This window comes from Thalassophryne amazonica, chromosome 16, assembly GCF_902500255.1.
Source record: "Thalassophryne amazonica chromosome 16, fThaAma1.1, whole genome shotgun sequence".
NCBI classification, from domain to species: domain Eukaryota; kingdom Metazoa; phylum Chordata; class Actinopteri; order Batrachoidiformes; family Batrachoididae; genus Thalassophryne; species Thalassophryne amazonica.
Window position 1 is genome coordinate 10,052,963 of NC_047118.1, and position 21,767 is coordinate 10,074,729.

General features: G+C 42.1%; 1 protein-coding gene and 1 long non-coding RNA gene across 2 annotated transcripts in view; one reads left to right on the plus strand and one right to left on the minus strand.

Moving 5' to 3' along the window:
- LOC117527550 overlaps positions 1–9,970 on the plus strand; it is a 250,767-nt gene extending 240,797 nt beyond the window's left edge. The window contains exon 3 of the long non-coding RNA XR_004565557.1: positions 9,931–9,970. This is a non-coding gene — a long non-coding RNA (uncharacterized LOC117527550). The remainder of the gene's footprint in view (positions 1–9,930) is intronic.
- The window catches only part of znf385c (zinc finger protein 385C), a 453,093-nt gene that overhangs the window by 235,858 nt on the left and 195,468 nt on the right, over positions 1–21,767 (minus strand). The gene's annotated exons all lie outside the window — the stretch shown is intronic.

Sequence of the window (21,767 nt, forward strand, 5' to 3'; positions counted from 1 at the left end):
CTGTCTATCCACAATGTGGACTTGAGGATGGGGCGGTAAGCTGGAAGCTACACAACAGGTGAGTTGTGAGTAATTATCATGCAGTGTGTGTGCACCACAACATGGCAGCACTGTCATCACAGCAAGCAGGGTTGGCTTGAGGTGGACAGACTGCAGAGAGGGTGTGGGTTGGCCGTAGGAAGAAGTGGCAGCATGCGGGCCGCGCTGACACAGCGGGATGACGAGGGCATAAGACCTGAAAGGAGAGGAGGAAGATGAATCATGAAAACATAGGGACAGAGTCGCTGTTGTCACCTGGGAGGAAGACAGCGGCTCCATACGACCAGTTGACCAGGTGACATTTTTGTCGCAGTGGCATCTGGCCATCTCTGCAACATCCTTTTCTACAGCCCACTCCGATTTCCCAGTGAGCATTAGGCACAGACAGATGGCAAGTAACCCCGCCTAAAGCTTCTCTCTGGCTCTGCTGTGAAGTTCATTGCACCATCGTGTAGGAGCAGCTTCTGCTGTCTCATCAGCAGCTGTCAAGAGGTGACAGCAGCCGAGTGATGGCCACCTTTTTGCTTTCCAATTTGCGGTGTGCACGCGAGAGTATGTTGAGATGGACAGTTGTTTTTGTCTGCAGACTGTGCTGGGGCAGCATTGTGTGATTTTCTAAGTAAGACATGTTCGTGCCACTGCTCTGGGTTATATGATATGGTGGCATGGTTACAGATTTTCTACTGCATTTTCCTGGTATTTGCAGTCTATGGAAGTAAATCTGTGCCATCAGAGTTTGAATTAGAATTTTGAAGGTTGAATGTTTTTAGTATCAAAATTAGAATTTGAAGTTGAATGTCTAAGGTTGAATTTGTTTCGCATCAAAATATTCAGCCTCAAAAACGTCAACCTAAAAAAATTCAACCCCAAAATAATAGAAAAGCAGGGAGAAGCAATCGATCCCTGTCTCAATCATCCAACGTTTATGTATGGAAGTAAGTCTGTGATGTTGGATGATTGAGGCAGGGATCGATTGCTTCTCCTTGCTTTTCTATTATTTTGGGGGTTGAATTTTTTGAGGTTGAATTTTTTTAGGTTTAAATTTTGACGTTCAATTTTTTTTTTTAGGTTGATTTGTTTTAGGTTGAATTTTTTGAGGTTGAATTTTTTTAGGCTGAATTTTTCAAGGTTTAAAATTTTTTTTTTTAGGTTGAATTTTTTTTAGGTTGAAGTTTTTGAGGCTGAATAATTTGATGCTAAACAAATTCAACCTTAGAAATTCAACTTCAAACACTGATTTTGATGCTAAAAATATTCAACCTTAAAAATTCTAATTCAAACTCTGATGGCACAGATTTACTTCCATAGCAGTCCATGGTTCGTTTTCTGGATTCTTTACTGGGCCAAGCAACCTGGTACCAAACGCATCCAGTTGTCAGCTTATGTCACTGGTTAGCATTGGAATGACTGTCAAATGAGCAGTTACCTCTGGCTCCAATGACGAGTATCATTAGCAGTGTGAGGGAACACCAGATACAACATTATGGACAGTTATCAAGTTTCTCTGTGCGTACTCCAGCACACAGGTGCCTCAATGTTGAGGACTCCAGTGGCTGGACAAGACCAAGGGGACGCCCATGTTTCCAGTGGTGGCACAGTTCAGCTAATCTGATAACAGATAATTATCAAAGCTAATGTTTTTGTTAGCGGATTAGCTTTCCAGATAAGTTTTAAAACCATCATCGGACCAATTATCTTCTGATATATTTAGTTCTGATAACATTTTTTTTTTTTTTTTTTTTTGCTGGTAAAGTGAGCAAAGTTTAGTTTGTAAACCCTAAAATCAAACATTTTAGTACATCTTTTGTGTATCTGTAGCAGACTAGCTGCCTGTCGCTTGCTGATGATGTCATCATTAAGTGAAAGATGTGATTGGGTGGTCAATGCAGGGAGCACTGTGGGTAATGTAGAATATAGGGTTGAGACGAAGAAGAGTTGCTGGCGTTGTGTGTTCGCCGCTCGTCTGATTTTCTCCAGTTTTCTCGTGTATAATTCGGTTTTTAGTGGCTTGAGTGTAATTTTTATTTTGGATATGTACTTAACGTGGTTTTTGGTCCTACAGTGTGCATTTTTAGTTATCTTTGATTGTTTATTGCCTGCTTTGCGCTGTACGACGCCGCATTTCACTCCCTCGGCTGGCGTGATGCTAAGCTACTCTGCAGCTGAGCTACGAAGCTTGAACAACAATAATGTCCCTCGGGACATTCTCGCTATCAGAGAGCTTGGCTTGTTCCGCCGACGTCGCTGTGTCCACAGAGGCTCCCGGAGAAAGTTTGTGTTCCATCGAACTGGGTCGTCTGTGCCAGTCATCCAGTCAGCTGAGCGCATCGGTGCTCGGCGCCCACGTCATCAGAGCGCTGCAGCTTCTGGGAATTGTAGTCCTGATGTGACAACAGCGGTTCCTGACACTCTCCGGGTGCTGGATGGAAAACGTGGAGTGGATTTTAAGATACTCAGGCCTATTCAAAGATGTCAGTCTGTCAAACCGACAGAAGTCTTCAGTTTGGGTCTTATTAACATCAGATCTTTGTCCTCAAAATCCCTGTTGATTAACGATCTAATTATGGATCATCATTTGGACATGATTGGGTTATGTGAAACCTGGCTCAAACCCACAGCTGTTCTTCCTCTGAATGAGGCCTGCCCACCAGGGTACACATTCAGTCACATGTCTCGTTGTGCGAAGCAAGGCGGGGGTGTTGCTTTTATCTATAAATCCAAGTTTACCTTCTTGACTGTCGGGGGGCATAAATATAATTCGTTTGAGCATCTGACTCTCCGCTCTGCCCATGATGCTACATATTGTCAGGGTCAGAAGTATGGAAATCAGTCATGCCATGTTGTCACTGTTTATAGGCCTCCTGGCCCATATTCTGAATTTTTAGATGAATTTGGTGCATTCATCTCTAGCCTGTCAGCTAGTGTGGACAACATTTTGATTATTGGTGATTTTAATATTCACATAAATAAGCCCTCTGATCCCCTTTGCAAGTCATTTATGGAACTTGTGGATGTGCTGGGATTCCAGCAATGTATTCAGGATTCAACACATACTAGTGGAAATACCCTTGACCTGGTACTCACACGTGGCCTTGCTGTCACAAACACTGACATTTTGCCTCTTGCCTCGGTGATCTCTGACCACTCATTTGTTAGGTGTGCATTTATGTTGCTGCGCCTAGTGGATCAAAAGCCTTGTCTTTCTTTGCGGTGATGCATTACTCCTTCAATTATGATAGAACTCGAAGCCAGACTGCCTGAAATTTTGGCCTCGGGGTTAGAGAATATTCAATCAGTAGATAGTCTTGCGGATGGCTTGAACTCAGCGCTCAAGGCCACACTGGACAAGGTTGCACATCCTCTCTTGAGGACACGCCTTCCCAAGGCATACTCACCTTGGTTTAATGGTTACCTGCGTGACCTTAGGCAGAAGGCTCGAGGTTTTGAACGGAAATGGCGTAGTTCTAAGTTAGAGGTGTTCCATCTTGCATGGCGAGATGCTGTCTTGGATTATAAGCAGGCACTACTGGCTACAAAGCGTGCCTATTATTCTGATTTGATTAATAAAAATAAGCATAATTCCAAGTTTTTGTTTGAAATTGTAGCACTTCTTATTCATGGACAGCCACCTGTTATTCACTCTCCTTTCTCAGCACAGGACTTCTTGGATTACTTCGAGAAGAAAATTGAGGATATTAGGTTGAGTATATCTCAGCAGGCTTTGGCCCAACCACTGCATACTGCTGTGGAGGTGGATGCGCCTACTGAGGTGGTATCCAGATTTACAGATTTTGACGGTATCTCATTAGGCGCACTGACGAAGCTCGTGACGTCTACTAAAAGCACAACCTGTTTAATTGATCCTATACCAACGAAACTGTTTAAGGACTTGTGGCCCATTCTTGGACCAACTGTGCTGGAAATTGTAAATCTCTCATTGACTTCTGGATCTGTTCCTAGGTGTTTTAAGTCTGCAGTGATCAAACCATTACTTAAAAAATCTAATCTCAACCCTAGTGTATTGAAGAATTATAGACCGATATCAAATCTGTCATTTTGTTCTAAAATCCTGGAAAAAGTGGTCTCGTGACAGCTCGTGGACTACCTCACTGAGAATAATCTTTTTGAGCCACTGCAGTCTGCTTTTAGAAAATTTCACTCCACAGAGACAGCACTTACTAAAGTAGTGAATGACCTTTTGCGAGCGATGGACTCAGATATCACTACGGCCCTGGTGCTGCTGGATCTTAGTGCTGCATTTGACACTGTGGATTACCATATTCTACTCAATAGGCTGGAGAATCACTTTGGGATTACTGGAACTGCTCTTGCATGGTTGACGTCGTACCTGTCCAGTCGTTCCTACTGTGTATTGTGTAATGGAACCTCCTCCGATCGTAGAGACATGAAGTTTGGGGTTCCTCAGGGATCCCTTTTGGGCCCCTTGCTTTTTTCTCTTTATGTAGCACCCCTCGGGAATATATTGCGGCATTTTGGCATTCCCTTTCATTGCTATGCTGATGACACTCAATTGTATATGCCAATAACTGCTGGTAATCTTACTCACATAAAATCCTTGGAAGATTGTCTTGCATCAGTAAGAAGTTGGATGTCTAGTAACTTCCTACTTTTAAATTCTGATAAGACTGAAGTGATGGGTTTTGGTCCAGCGAGATATCGGCATCAATTTGATCAGCTAGCATTTAGCTTAGGTCCGTGTGTTATACATCATACAGATAAAGTGAGGAACCTTGGAGTAATTTTTGATCCTGCGTTGTCCTTTGATCTCCACATTAGAGACATTACAAGGACTGCCTTCTTCCATTTGCGAAATATAGCGAGGATTCGTCCTATTCTGTCTATGGCTGATGCTGAGACTTTGATTCATGCGTTTGTCTCTTCTAGATTGGACTATTGTAATGCTCTATTCTCTGGCTTACCGCAGTCCAGGATCAGGGGTCTTCAATTGGTTCAGAATGCTGCTGCCAGACTTTTGACACGGAGCAGAAAGTTTGACCACATTACGCCAATCTTGGCGTCCCTGCACTGCTTTCCTGTTTCTGCAAGATCGGATTTTAAAGTACTGATTTTAGTTTATAAAATTGTTCATGGACTTGCACCTCCCTATCTGGCTGACTTGATAAGCCCCTATGTACCAGCTCGGGCCCTGCGTTCTCAGGGTGCAGGACTTCTGTGTGTTCCCAGGGTGAATAAAAAGTCTGCCGGTCACAGAGCTTTTTCCTATCATGCCCCAGCTCTGTGGAACGATCTGCCGGCACACATTCGGCAGTCGGACACTGTGGAGACCTTTAAATCACGTTTAAAGACTCATTTATTTTCCCTGTTTTATCATTAGTGTTATGATGTGTTTTTAATTTTCTATTCTTTTACTGCTGCCTTTCTTTTATGGTTGTTTTTATTGTGTTTTAAATTTTTAATTGTTTTTTATGTTGTGAAGCGCCTTGCGATGATTTTGTCGTGAATTGGCGCTATATAAATTAATAAATTTGAATTTGAATTTTGAGTTCAGGTTCACTTTGGACATTACACTGTTATCATCCGCTCAACACAAACAAAACGGACTAATTTTAACATTATTTTATTTCTTTGTGGTTGACGGGATAATTTAATTGTCAAGACTTGGTGGGGGGGAAGAGCTCTCACGGCACAGCTGTGTTACAGAGGGACTTTTCTTCACTGTTTAGACACTGTTTTGGATTAAAAAAAAAATTATATTTACTATGTGTATTTTACTCTGCCAATCAATGCATTAATGGATGTATTTTGGTTGTTTAAGCCGCAGGGTTCAAAACGTGTGAAAAAAGCTGCAGCTTTTTAGTATGTGTATATAATATCGAGATAAACTGTGACTTCTAATACTGTGTTTTACTGCTTTTGAAAGATGATGACAGTGTTTGGGGTTTTATTTTTTATTCATTCATTTTTCGTGTGTTCTTATGTGTTTGTGTTCCTTGAATTTACCCAGCAGCGAAAAGTGAAAGTGAAACTGGTTTATCAGAAGCCGACAGTGTAATCTGATGTGGCCGTATCCGAATCAATACTAAAAGTTATCGGTTATTGGTTATCTGTAATAAAGATAATCTTTTTTAGTGGTTTATCGGTTTAGCGTCATAAAAGATGAACTTTTCAGTTAACGGATTAATGGTTATTGAAGCTAACATTCTAGTTAGCTGTGCCCACCAGATAACTTTTTGGTTAGCTCACCCCAGTACCTGGGGCAGTTCCTTTGTGTGGCACCAGCGCACGCTCTCAAATGTGACTATAGTCAAATTTATGTAAATATATACTAAAAGTTAGTGGTAGCTTCAGCTAAATGTTTACTGGCTTAGCATTAAAGCAGTTAGCTTTTTAGTTAGCATGATATTAGCACTTACTGACGATAACATTTAGGTTAGCTGTACCCAGGGTGGTTCCATGTTGTGGTACCAGTGCATACTCCCAAACGTGACTATACTGGACATAAATAATGCCCAGTATTTGACACTCGTACTGCTACGTTTGATGAGCTTTGTTGTTACAGTACGGGAACCTTTTGTGACAAATGCAAATGTATTTTGAATGTGTTTTCTGAGTGACAGTCCAATTTACGTCCGAGCAAAGAGCAAAGCTCGCCTCGCTCTCTCTCTTTCTCCGCGGTTCCGAGTCACCGGCCTCCTCAATTAGAGCTCGTTCTGCCAACCTGCCGCTGAGGCCTGACTAGGTAATGACTGGCAGCAGCAGTAGCACCAAACAGCCATCTATCTTTCTCCCTCTCTGTCTTTCTTTCACTAAAGCAACATTTTCTTTGTTGCTTTCTCTCTCTCTCTCCCTCTCTCTCACTAAACAGCTTTCAATCTTCCCAGTTTTCTTTCAATTAAGTAAGTAAGTAAGTAAACTTTATTTATATAGCGCTTTTCACAGACAGGGGTCACAAAGCGCTTTACAAGGTAAAACAATAAAAATATACAGTAAAACACTCAGTACTAAAAGATTATTGGCCATAAAAACCCTGTTTAAAAAGTAGAGTCTTTAGTTGCTTTTTGAACATCTCAACAGAGTCCAGGGATCGCAGGGACGGAGGGAGTTCGTTCCAGAGACGAGGCGCTACGGCTTTAAAAGATCGGTCTCCTCGAGTTTTAAAGGAGGTTCGAGGAACCATCAACAGGTTCTGACCTAAAGATCTGAGGCTGCGGGCTGAATCAAGTCAGCAATGTAATGTAATTCAATGTAATTCAAGCTATTGGCTCTCACATTTCTCTGAAGCTAACACTTTTTTTTCATTCTCTGTTCATTTTTTTTTCCTCGCACACATTTTCTTCCAGAAAGTCCAAAGATAAGCTCGTCTCTCTCTCTCCATCTCTCAATTAGTTCTCCTGCTTCTAGGGCATATTATATTTCCCCTCACTGGACTTAAAACTATTTCTGTCTCCACGCGTCTCTCTCACGCTCGCTCTCTGACAAACAAACAAACAAATGAAGAGAAGATCGCTGGAAGGAAACGCCCTCCGAGTGTAACGACGCGGTCGGCTAACACACCGCCTGACCCAAAGACCAACGAAGCGACAGAACGACTGACAGGAGGTTGAAGTAGCGCTGATGGGGAGGTAAAGTAATTTGGAGATGGGCAGACAAAGACAGGTGCTGATGAATGACAGCGTAAAATCCTCAATTCTGTCAGTGAAGCTCAGGGCAAGACTTAACCATCTGCAGGCAATCGACAAAGTTTAAAGAGATTAGCTCATTGGTTGATTTGAGATTATTCCAATCACCAGTCCCTGATATCTTACTACTTCTTTAGCATACACCGATTTAGACAGACAGATAACACAAAAGTATTACAATGAGATCATGTAGGGCATGGTTTGCCAGATTTTGGAGGAAAAAAAAAGCATGATACCACTTGCTATTACTTTCGTTTCACTGGTTGACAAGCAAGAAGGGAAATGGTGCCAATGGTAGAAGTTATAAACAACATGAGGCTGCTATATAAATGAAAATAAATTGAAACATCAGAAATGACAATGGCTTTTCCACACGTTAGACCTCAAAATTTGAATGAACAGTGTAGTCAATCAGTAAGTCTAGTTAGCTTGTTGACACAACAACTGAAACACAAATGTACCTAGGAACTTCTAGTGGTGACACTAGGGTTGTGCCAGTCCAGTCTTTGGGATTGGGATTTGTCCATATGCACCAAAATGACTTGATCGAATATCGTAAATAATAAAACAAAAACAAACAAAACCCCAAGAACAATCCCAATCTTATTTGAGTCCTCAGATATGCTCAGCCAATAAACTACTAACAGATACCAGAATGAGCTATTGAGCTTGTGGCAGAGCAGAAAGAGATGGAAAATGTGCTGGTTAGATGGTGCCAGCTTGAGAACCACCATTGCAGGTGATGTATGTTGTTCTTTAGGGTAAGTAAAATATTTGTTTCACAGCTTGATTTGATGTTTTTTTAGCTGGCTAGATTAACAACACACATCCAGGTAAATGTTTGTTATTAACAGATTAATTATTTTAAAGACAGGGAAATAGGTAACCAAGTGGCATTGGCACTGGAATAGAACAGATACTGAAAGTTCCAGTATAGTTACTGTATCGAACATGAGAAAGTCATATTATGCCAAATGAAGTGACTGGAATTTGGTGAATATGGCCATATGATAGTCATGATACATATATATTTTTTTTAATAAAATTACTTCCTACTTAAGCATAAACTGTTCTAAAAGAGACTATCAATTAAATGTCATAACTATGTACATGGTGCCATCTTGGGGCAAAAATCGCGTTGGCTGTTAATGTGTCTGCATGTAAATCCAGCTGTTTTATTTATTATTTGCTGAAAATGCCGGGTTGCAGTGCATTCAGATGCACAAATAGTCACAGCAAGGGCTTCAAGATGTACAGATTCCCTTCAGGTCCGAACAGAAGAAAAATTTGGGAAAATAATGTCAGCCGTGTGGGATGGAAGGAGACATCATCATCAAAGCTTTGAGAGGTAAATTTATTGTTCAGTTCCATGTACAGTAAAACGCTAAACAGTCATCATATAAAACAGATATTCACAGTCACCAGACAAAAAAAAAGTCCCAAAGTTTTTGTATTGTTTTCCATGTAATAAACACTGTATATAACGGATTTTGTACAGCAGATTTTTTGCTCACATCAGATAAAATGTCCCACCTGATCACAATGTATTTCCATTAAAAACTCTGAGCAGTCTGGACATGCAGAAGTACAAATTAAAGTTCAGTGCTGACACTCGCCGATTTTTCGAAAGTGGGAGCGGAATCATTTCTGTGATTATAAGTCTGACCATTTAGTTTTTTCAAAATGGTGTTCAGACTCAGACTCACAGCCTGACGTTCACCTGTTCTCCCGATTTTATGGTTTACAAATGTTTTTGACCGTTTGGCTTTACTTAGTATGCCAGCAAAAAAAAAAAAGTTAGCAGGCTAAAAGTTAGCAAAACTAAATTTAGCAGATGCTAATTGGTCCGCTGATGGTTTTCGAAGTTAGCTGAAAAGCTAATCCGCTAACAAAAAAGTTAGCATCGCTAATTAGCAGTTAGCGGATTAGCGGAACTGTGCCCCACCACTGCACACAACACTAACTGACAACTAAGCCCAAATGTAACAAGAAATCTGGACATTCACTAGCTTTATGGCATCGTTTAACCTCTGTTCAGGTTTGTTCCTGCAGCTAGCGCTTACGAACGATTACCGCCGACAACCTAAACTCGTCTGTATTTTGTTTTGCTTTTGTACTTGACGGTTTCTTATAGTTTGCTTAGTTTTCATAACGTTAGCATTTTGTTTGACTTTCATCCAACTTTGTTCAACCTCCCAAATCTGATGTATTGAACGAAGGTTGATGAAAGTAATGATATCTGAACAAATCAATAACTAAAACTTCGACGAGATGAACAAGACATCCTTGTATCGCTAATGAATTGCTCATTATTGGGATGAAAAGCAACATTTTCATGCAGAAACAACAGCATTAAGAATGTTTTATCAACTACTTTAACTATTTACACATGGTTAAACAGTTTGTGGCTGGCCTGTGTGTGTGTGTGTGTGTGTGTGTGTGTGTGTGTGTGTGTGTGTGTGTGTGTGTGTGTGTGTGTGTGTGTGTGTGTGTCTTCGGGAGTAGCCTGGGGAAGGTGATGGTCTAGTGGTTAAGCGTTGGACTAGAGACTAGAGGTTCAAATTCCAGCATGACCGGAAAATCACTAAGGGCCCTTGGGCAAGATCCTTAATCCCTAAGGTGCTCCCGGCAGGGGCGGTCCTGAGGCGGGCCGACTGGGCAGCCGCCCGGGGCGGCATCGCGGGGGGGCCGGGGGGGGCACGAGTGTGCGAAAAAAAAAAAAAACTGTCCAAAAAAATAAAATAAAATAAAAATAAAACCGGGGTGGGGGGGGGGGGGTTGTCCTGACGGGGGAGTTCGTGGTTACGTTATGGCAGAGCGCCCCCCCCATCTCACCTCTTGCGTTAGGTGAGCAACGCTGCACAGTGCAGAGTTTGTGCAGGGGGAGGGGGGACTCATTCAATGTTTGGACGAGGAGGTGGTCGAAATGGAGTAAGACATAATCATGGATAGGAAATGATCAAAGCCATCAGGTGTCCAATTTCGAAAGAAAAAGAAAGAAGAAAAGGAGAAACGAGCAAAGGAAAAAGGTATGTATTTAAACAGTGTGGATGCTGAGCGACCACAGAGTTTAATAGCGAAGCAAAGACTGCTGCGAAACGAGACGAGTCATTGGATAAATGCGGGGCTTTGTCCCGCCCATTGGACACTCAGCGTGTCTGGGGGGTCTATGGGGCAGTGGGCGGGCCTCGGCTGGCCCGGACGCTCAGCTTCTGCATGATGATTGGATGATCTGTCTGAGGCTGAATCCCTTTTTGATTGACAGCGAAATGAGCGAATCAGCGATCTTTTGGTGTAAACATCCGTGGGAGCATTTTTTAATTTTCATTCTGTTCTGAGTTGAACTGGAGACTTTCCTAATCCTCTTAGCGGCATTTTCTTTGTTAAAAATGACTAGCGACAAATCAAGCTTCTATTTCTGGTGTGTTTTTTGTAGCTGCTTGTGTTTGGAGACTGACTTCTATCACTCTTTCTGACTTCTATCGCAGTTTCTGTCCCTACCGAGCAGCGGGTGATGCTGAGCTCCTTCACCGTCACAAAGCACTCACAGGCGGACAAACGTCACACTAGCTAGCGAGCTAGCTAGGTAGCAAGCTGCACATAATGGCAGACAATTTGAATGTTGTGGACCGGATTTTGGCGAAGCCATTTGATAGTCTTCCTTACGAAGAAGCCATAGCTGCTGTCATGGCTTCAGCTCTCAATGGTTTGCAGGCCAAAGTTAAAGCAATAGCCCCCAGGGCAATGTTTGTGCATTGCTATGCACACAGACAATCTGGTTCTGTCTCAGGGGGCTAAATGCTTATCTGAGTGCAGAATATTTTTTTGTATCACTCTCTGGGTTTGCCACATTTTTTTTCTCAAACTCCACAAAGAGGATGTCTTTTCTTGAGTCTGCAGGCTGTTCAAGGTTGCCCAGAAATGCTCCTACGCGATGGAATTTCACATCACGGATAATGAGCACTGTGGCAAACAATTATGATGCCCTCCTGCAAACTTTTGTATATAGACTGTTTTCCTCTTACTACTTTTGCACTTCTTGTTATTCATGACAAATTATTGTGGTTTGCCATTTTTGCCTTTAAAGAGTGTTAACTTCTTCACTTGTTGCTTCCTGTTACTTATGATACACAATAGTGTTTGTTATTTCTTCTTATGTGTACAGTAATGGGTATAGAATTTACCTCTGTCGTTCGTTCATTTATTTATGATACGATTGTGCTTTACCATTTTTGCCACTTTAATGTATAGGGGGTTTTTTTTGTACATTTTTTGTCACTTCATGGTATTCTGTAATATACAGATTGTTTAACTTCTTTTGTTATTTATATGGTGCGACATTAATGGAGGTTTAAGTCTTGTTCATTATGGTGAATGATACTCGATGATAATGCAAAGTGCACTCTGTTGGTAAAACTGAATGACGTGCAATATTTTGACCATCGGGTGGTGCTGTAGTGCAGTTGTGCTTTCTTAAATACCATCTACTGTACATAGTTGTAATGTGAAGTCACTGAGTCTTTTGTTTTTTTTTATGTTCAAAAACTTTATTGAAGTAATTATTGTTTATATTTGTGTTTGTTATTGCAGTAGACATTAAAACCGGAAATTTGTTCTTGAAAATAGCTGTTGTGAGTTAATTTGTGGGATTGTGGGTGTTCTGGATGAAGTTAGTGTTTTCATGGGTGGTGGGGCGGAGGTGGTGGCCATGTTAGTGTGCGCGGGGGGGAAGGCATGCAGGGGGTTTCGCCCGGGGAGTAAATCACTCTAGGACTGCCACTGGCTCCCAGTGTGTAGTGAGCACCTTGTATGGCAGCACCCTGACTTCGTGGTGAATGTGAGCCATTATTGTAAAGTGTGTTGAGCATCTGATGCAGATGGTAAAGTGCTATATGTATATATGCAGTCCATTTACCATTTACCTTCGCCTGACATGGGCAGTTCCCCATGGCTGATGTTCATGTCAAAGGTAATCGTCAGGACAAGTACTATCACAGATAAAGTGTAGAACAACAACAAGGACCAGCTAAGTAGGGAGGTGCTAGTCTGTGAATAGTGAATAATTTTATAGTTTCGTAACAGAATCTTAAAATCTGACCTTACAGAGGCAGGAAGCCAGTGAAGAGACACCAAAATTGGTGTAATGGGGTCGAATTTTCTGCTTCTTGTCAAAACTCTGGCAGCAGCATTTTGAAGCAATTTGAGACCCCTAATACTGGACTGCAGTAAACCAGAGAATAGAACATTGCAATAGTCCAGTCTAGAAGAGCCAAATCCATGGATCAGTCTCTGCATCAGCTATAGACAGGATGGGATGAATCTTTGCTATATTTCAAAGGAAGCAGTCTTTCAGATATCTCTAGTGTGTCGATCAAAGGACAATGTGGGATAAAAAAAAGACCCCAAAGTTCCTCAGTTTGTCAGTGTGATGTATGACCCACGAGCCAAGGGTAAGCGTTTGCTGGTCAAACTGATGTTAATGTCTCGCTGGACAAAGGGCCATCATTTCCGTCTTGTCCAAGTTTAAAAATAAGAAATTGCTGGACATCCAGCTTTTCTCTGATGCAAGGCAATCCTCTAAGGATTTCATGTGTTTGAGATTGCCAGCAATTATCGACATGTACAACTGAGTGTCATCAGTGTAGCAATGAACAGTAATCCCATACCGCTGCAATATATGCCCAAGGGGTGCTATATGCAGGGAGAAAAGCAGGGGGCCTAAGACAGACCCCTATGGAACCCCATATATCATGTCAACAAGGTTATATTAGCTAGTCAGTCTGTATCAATTTTACCAACTTTTGCCAGACTAAGTGATTGATTCATTAAAAGATTAATACAATTTGTAGTCTGTCAGACTATCCTGGATAGTAAAAATGCACTCATTTCATTTAATTGTTCATTTATTAGCAACCTAGCATGCTAGCAATGAGTCAGTTCAGCTTGTTTGTGAGCAAATAAAGCATGCTGGTAATACAGTATGTGTTCTCTGATTAATGTCAGGCTGTAACTCAGTTGGTGATTTTATTAAATAATTTAAACTTGAAGTTATAAAAAACAAAAAAAACAAAATTTATTGCAGTACTAAGCTTTCAGCCCCCTTCATTTACATCAAACTAAACACTCAAAGGAAAAAAAAAACATTCAAGCTGTGTTGTCAATCCCTAATGTGACGGCAGTATTAATCAAACGCTGAAAATACTGACAGAATATTCTTGAAAATGAAAGACAACAGAATAATATGCAAATCTTTCACATTTGTGCTCTTTCCTGTAAGTGCTAATTTGTTCAACAAATTATTTAAATACATTACAATCAATTCTTGCATGTGTTTGAGAAACTCTTCTAATCCAACTATGAGTGAGGTCTAACTACATCATCTGACAAATGCTTTTATGAAGCCCCAGTCACATATAGCAAGAATGTGCAGGAACCAGCCCGACACGGCAAATATTGCCATCATTGGACTGCAGTTGGGAGGGAAAGAGGCGTGGTCAGCAGTGTCAGAACGCATCTGGATTACTTCGTCCATACCTGCACGATGGCATCCAAAGCGTATGTAGACAACAGTTAGATGACACAGACTGCCGTCAGACGGCCATAAAAAGCGTTGAAGACTGTCCAATGTCCAAACGTCTGGATGGCAAACACAGGACCGGAGTTGGAGGGAGCGCTGCTCTGCCAGATCCATCTCGAGGTTCACTTGTACACGCTCAAATAGTTTTGGATCCTGTTTTGCTGCCATCAGACTATATAAATTGCGGTCAGATGGTGCTCAGACTGCACATGGGCTGCCATCTGATAGGTGTCCCATCTCGACGGCACCCGGAGGGTTTTGAATGTGCAAAACAATCGGGGCCGCTGGCCGAAGTGGCTGAACTGCTTCAAATTCATGTGGAACTGTGTGGACTCTCGCAGATGGCTGTCAGAACGTTTTCGAACTGCAACTCGACACTTTTTGGATGTGGGCCGAATAGTCGTTCTGACGCCATTCGGCCTCATTCTGGCTGTGTGTGATGGGGGCATCAGTGTCATTTACAGTATTTACTGTAAATACTGCTGCAGTGATACAAAAGGTTCAAGTGTTGCATTTTTAATGATAATAAATCGTGCCTGATTAGATTTTGTTCCATTGTTCTGCAGCTGTTTTTGATTCATTTAATGTTCATATTAACAACAGGAAAAACATTTGTTAATATGCACACATACGGCGGGTAACTCAGTAGACTAGAGGTTGGATTACCAGTATGTAGACCTAGGTTCGATTCCCAGCCATGCTATCTGCCTGTGTCCTTTAACAACACACTTTATCTGCAGTATCCAGCTGTAATTGGGTACTGACTTTGGCTGGGGATGTAACATGGACTTGTATTTCTTCTAGAGGGAGCTGAAGACTTTCATCTGCTTCATGCTCTGAGTACTAATTGGCCTCAGGACCTCTATAGTACTGCATGCCTGTCATGGCCCAGAGCATTCCTTGTTGCAATGCAAACTTGCAGACCCAATCTAAAATATAAAGGCTCTAATGCAGAATAGGTCCAACATTTCAATCAAGTTAACACACCAACTCTTCTTGTGCTCGTCTGTACCTATGGGCATGTTTGTCTTACAATCAGGTGCAGCATTGGTTTAATGCTATCGTGCTGCAGCAGAAAGCAACTATAACACAGATGACCAAAAACCTGATCATAATTTGGGTGTAGCAGTGTTCTGCTAAGTATATACATGTTGCAATATTTAGACACACTTTACACAACATGTATACAAACCTTTAGCCCTCACCAGCAACTACCCAGAAAATGAATAGAAAACAACAGTTGAAAATTAAACAAATGCAAAAACCCATGGAAAAATGCTAAACTTTAATAACTCTTTATTCCTTTTATTTTTTTTTTACATTGGCTTTCAGTTTGCTGACAGGAGAACACAAATGGATCTAACTGCAATTTTACACTACCACACAACATGAATAATACATAAAAACCCACTTTGGTGATGTCACGATAAAGCTTCACTCCATGTTAGGGTTCGGCTGAGGGGTTAAGATTTACGTTATCTACAATTTGAGCTTTTATTGCTGTCCTTGTGGCTGTACTACTCCAAGAAGTGAGCTTGTCATGTAGTCTGAGATTGTTGGCGATGAGGGGATGGATATGGAGGAAGGAGGAGGTGTTGCTGGAATAAAACGCTGAACTGCTTCACCTCAGGGACCTTTGGTGGATGCTGCACTCATACATGATCGCCTAGTAGGGAGGGGTGTTATTTCAAAATATTTGGAAATCTATAAATGTTTGCATGGAATATGGAAATATACACGGAATAAACCATAGCAGGATAAATTTTGGGTCATTTGGTTCCAAAAACCCATATGGACAGAGCGTTTGAAAATTTCAAGTCAACGCGTGTGTCGTATATGTGCTGTTGACGTAGAAAACCACTCTGTTGCTTATAATTACTTCATTGCAGCCATGTCATTCTTTACATGTGATGATTATACTCAACTTACTCTTAAAAAACACCAGATAGGCTGATTGTTACTATAGAAGTTGAATATAAACTTGGGGTCAAGCAACATTTGGAGCCAAATTTCAAATCTCTAGGTGCAGCGGTTCTCAAGATATGACGTTTTCATCGATATTTTTGGCGATTTTTGAACCTGATATTTTCACTGGCTCCGTCCATATGGGTTTTTGGAACCAAATGACCCAAAATTTATCCTGCTATGGTTTATTCTGTGTATATTTCCATATTCCATGCAAACATTTATAGATTTCCAATTTTTTTGAAATAACACCCCTCCCTACCCTATGTCCTTTGACGCTTTGTGTGCAGACCTTTTACCTCGCCAGAAAACCTCTCACTTCTGTCACATGCTGAGTCTGCCATTTAAATAGCAATACACCTAATGCCAGTCCACAACTCTGAAAGAGTGACAGGTCACAATCTGATTGGTGTAATCCATGTTTCGCCCAAAACACACCCATTATTATTGAAGAGACTCTGTACCTGTGAGCCATATAGCAAAGCGGGACAGACCCCAAATGCACTTGAGCTGCACACCTTAGATTATGTGCTGTACATCATCAAGATAGGGTGCCTAACGTCTGATCTCTGGGTTTAAGACTTTAGATAAAGTCATCACCTTCTGTCAATCCAAATGTCAGGTGCTGAAGTATTGCTAAAAACACTTTAATCAAACTGCCTTAACCTCAGAGTAAGCAGATGCCATGATCTAAGCACAACACTGCAGTGGAGAGTGTGTAAGCTCTGCCACCTGCACATTCCATCTCATCACAACAGGTGAGAGAACACCCCATTTAGCATCACTGTCACATCCAGTTTCAGAGACAGACAAACACGAGAAGAGACGGCGCGCGTGCGCACATGAGCGCAAGAGACAGAGTTGTAAGGAAAGCGGCAAAAATGGTTTCCCTGCCATAAATAAATCATCAGTGTGTTTCGCTGCCTTGGCTGGGTTCACAAGAGGAAGATGAAGGAGAGGAGGTGGACATGGAGGGGACGAGGGAGAGTGAATAGATCGGGTAGAGAGGGGAAAACTACCGGCTGCAGGGAACCAAAGGCCGGTGAAAATCCTAACGTCTGCTTCATGCTTCAAGTGGGAAAGAAAGGATGAAGGAGGACCTGCATGCCTGGACACTGGAACATTCCACACGCGTTGTAGGTAGCAGACATGAAATCTTTGCTATTGCTGGAACAACCACTGGGCCATCCTCAATTTCAACATCATCCAATATAGTAATGGGTATTAAGATTGGAAAGCATATCCCTCTATAATTTTTATGGACACGACTATGAACGCAGGCCACAGTCTCAACTTGTTGAAATTCCCTCCCTGGCAAATAAACTGCACTATCACCATAGTGGATTTTCTGCACTAAATTCCCCGCTAAGCTAATGGATTCCACACCCACATTTGTCATAAGCCTTGCAGGGTCTCTAATCACCTGCTCTGTGGCCTGCTGTAGATTCCTAATGTTATAGAGCTCTATCTATGTTTGCAGACAAGATGGCGGCGCCTTCACCAGTAGGGTGGAGGCCGTCCGGCATCAGCAAGCCACGGCGGCCCTAGAACGAAGGCCAGTTATCAATAAAGCTAAAACTTTGCTGTCTACAAAACTGCACCAGCCACCTATTTAATGATGTCAGCCTGCTAAACACCTCATCAGTACCCCGGGAGGGGAGGAGACCAGAGACTATTAATCGATGCCAACACATCTTTCTGGCAAGTTCACAAGTCCTCTCTATATCCATTTTGTGACCTCTGAGTGCTTCAATCCTGATATCATTGGTGCCAACGCGAATAACTATGTGGCTATATCTCATGTCATGTTCCTTCATATGTCTTCCCTTCTGCAGCGTCAGCACCCTAAGATAAGATGCAATGTCGGGAGCTCTGGCCCCAGGAATACATTTAACGTCAGCCGGCATCTGTAACCTGACTTTGTGGGTGATAGAATCCCCTATCACTAAAGTCCGGTGTTTCAGCCTGGAGACAGGAGTGGAAGTCACTTGTGGGCTCAGAGAATTCACATCTGGCAAATCCAAGGGGGAGAACCGATTCACAGTTCGCACTGGCGAGTGTGATCGGGGTGCCACAACTGGGCACCAAGCCCTACGGGGCTTCCTCCGCCTAGCCACAGTCCGAAAGCCATCCTCCACAGCCAGCGTTTCTAAGCTGATGCTAATGGGCTCGCTAGCCGGCCCAACACTAACCTCATCTGGAGTGCGCGTAACATCTAACTCCACTGCGCTAAGAAGAAGCTCTAACTTACGGACATGGCTCTCTAAGAGAGCCACCCTATCTTCCAACATCACGCAGGATTTATGGAGGGTGTAAAGTAGAATTAGTAGTGTACTTTGTGCACTAAGAAATTCAAGAATGTAGCCAAGCAAACATGAGCTAACCAATAATGGATAAGCTAACCACTCCTAAGGCTCACACAGATGCAAATAAATGAATTAAAATTCACAGCAGTTACACTGAAAAACTAACAGAAGTATTAAACAGGTAAAAAAGCAGCAGGTATAAAATACACTAAACAGTTAATTAACTAACAGGAGTGTAAAAAAATGAAATGAAACGATGACAGGGGTCCGAAATAGCTACCACAAGCTAACCGCTAGCGAAAATGCTAGCCGCCTCCTAAGATTTACACAGGACTAAAATAATTACTTAAAATTCACAGCAGTTCAACAGAAAAAACGAACAGAAATATTAAACAGGTAGAAAAGAACAGCTATAAAAGTAACAACTGAGAGGGGAGGGGTCGATCTAACTAGTGAAAGCTAACCGCTAGCGAATGCTAACTGCTAGCGATACACAACAGGACTGTTAAATAACGTTCAGAGTAGATACAATTAATAACCAGAAGAGTACTAAACAGAAATAAAAGAAGCGTATACAACCGTGTGAAGTTCAGAGTGGCATCACAGCAACATACAATCTGTCTGTCACTGGGTTGATATAAATAATAAATAAAAGGGGACCCAATACAGAACCCTGCAGTTAAATAACCAGGTTAAATAAAATGTAAATGCCACTTGTGGGATTCAAACGCACAATTTACAAAAGCTCTGATTAACAGACGGAAACTTTATCACTGTGCTACAATCACTGTCTTATAACAGGAGTGTAAAATGCCTAAAATCAACAAGGAGACACACTTGTCCTGTCAGACAGATGTGGCATTCATATCGCCTGCTTTGTGTCCACATGACCTGATGGTCTGTTTCACCTGGGACAGCCTGTCAATGTGCGCGCTGTGTGCGAGCTCCAGCCCGTGGCGAAAGTGATATATGTTTTATGCATTTCCACATGACGACAGCAGGCACACACATGCACACGCATCATGGTGGACAGTTGTAAGGTCACCTCCATCAAAACACGGTACGTGTTCTACAGCTGTGACATCCAAGATCGGAGATCTCAGCTGTTGGCAGCGAGCTACGCCCCCTGTCCGTTCAGCGCACAGACCAAAGTGTCACTCTGTTTCTGTTAAGTGATCTTTTTTTGTTGTTGTTGTTATTTTGGCTAATATTTTGTATGCAGGTATTGTAGTAATTATTTCTATACCTGTCCTGGCTGTGGTCTCTGTGTTTTTAATGTGACATTTCATGTGCACTGAGCCGTTATTTCCAGGTGTCCGTGAGTCTCTGGCTAGCGATCAGCTGAGAGGCGCCTCACTGTGCTGTGTGCACTCTGGCTGGCCATTCCCTATCTGTATGTCCCCATCCCCCTCGCCCGGCACGTGTGTTGCGGGGAGTGTGTGTGTGTGTGTGTGCATGAAACACACGCATGCCACATGTTGCGGGAGGCGGGTGCACGTGAAACATACGCATGTCACCTGTGTTGTGGGGGGCAGGGGAAGGTGCAACACGTGCGATATGCATGCACGGCACATGTGTTGAGGGGGTAGCTGACACGCATGTCACATGTGTGTTGCTTGGCAACTGCACAGTTGTGGGTGCACTTAGACAAATTCCACAGCCAGCTTGAAAGTGGTCACATGCTCTTTATTTTTGTGCCGACAGCGCGAATGGCACCACATGTTCTAAGTGTCCAGCGAGTGGTGTAGGATGTTCATGTGTGTCAACTGAAATTTGTCCGTCACCTGCCGTGAGAGGGATCGAATGTGCTCTCAGAGGGCACTCTCTCTCTTTCGGCCGCTTTTGTGTGCGGATGGTTGTAGTGACGTGTACGAGGCGTTAGAGGTGCCTCCAATTTTTCATGAATGGCATGCAATTCCTCCTTCGTGCGCTAATCCTCTTCAATTGTGTTATGTGTGAAGGGGCCCTAACCTGACACATCTTTTAGTGGATTGCATTTTCAACATGTTGCAAATGAGTTAACGTTAGCATTCATGTGTAGGCACTTGACAGGATCTAAATCGGAACCACCGGAAGTAAGAATGTAAACTGTATTAAACAAGCTACATCGTTCTTAACCAACTAGTATTTTCTGGAGTATACTTTTTTTTAAAAAACTATGTTGGGGGCCCTGCGACTTATAATCCGGTACAATATATATACAGAAAATTCACAAGTGTGTTATTAATAATAGTATAACTATTTATGTAGGACCTTCCCAGGAATCAAAGCACTACTTTTTAAAACCTCCAATAATGAAAAAATAAGTGCCAGTAATAAAAAAAAATACACTAAAACAATGCACAAAAATCCAACATTAAAGAGCTCATAACACAGAAAAAAGGTGCAACTTATACTCTAGAAACTACTTGCACCACACATCAAACTTAAATGAACCAATGAGGCAAGATGTTCAGCTAATGTTTTCTTTGGCACCACTATAATTTTATTCCTTAGCCCTTAAATAAAAGATTCATAATAGGATATTGCCAATATGACCAAAATTCACACTGTTCAGAAAAGAAAATTACAATTTATTCTCCTGGGGGGAAGAAATTCCAGTGATCAGATAGCCTTGAGTAACATTTGGCAGTGATGTCAGACCATGTGGGGCTTCCCCCGACTTGTGCAAAGGATGCTGGGAAGCACACAGCAACAGTCAATCAGAATAACAAAAGGCAGTATGAGAGCAGTTGGCTGCTCGCTCAAACAACATAAACCAAGATGGTGGAAAACACTCTGAAACAGCTTATTTCTGTATAGTACGTTTCTCATACATTTTGTAAAGGTTAGGCCTAAATAAAAACACTTCTAACTCTAAAAATGCTGTTTTTGTAACCAGATAACACCACTGACAAGTTTTACAAGACATTTTACGGATGGATGTTAGTGTGCACGCCCAAGGAAAGTGCCTCACACAAGGTCAAAGGTAATCTCAATGCAGCACGTTACAAAAAATAAACAGACATTATAATGCTTGGATTTTGGTGGAAACTAATCGTCAGTCTTGTGAAATCTGAAGGGCTATACAGCTTTAAGAAATGGTGGCTCCATCCAGAGATGGGAGTGGTGTCTTCTGCAACCCTCCTGTCCTGTGCACCAGCAAAATTTCCTGTATATTCGTTTTGTAAATTGTTTTCTCAATTGTGTCGGTAGCATGGCCCAAGCAGAGCGTTACCC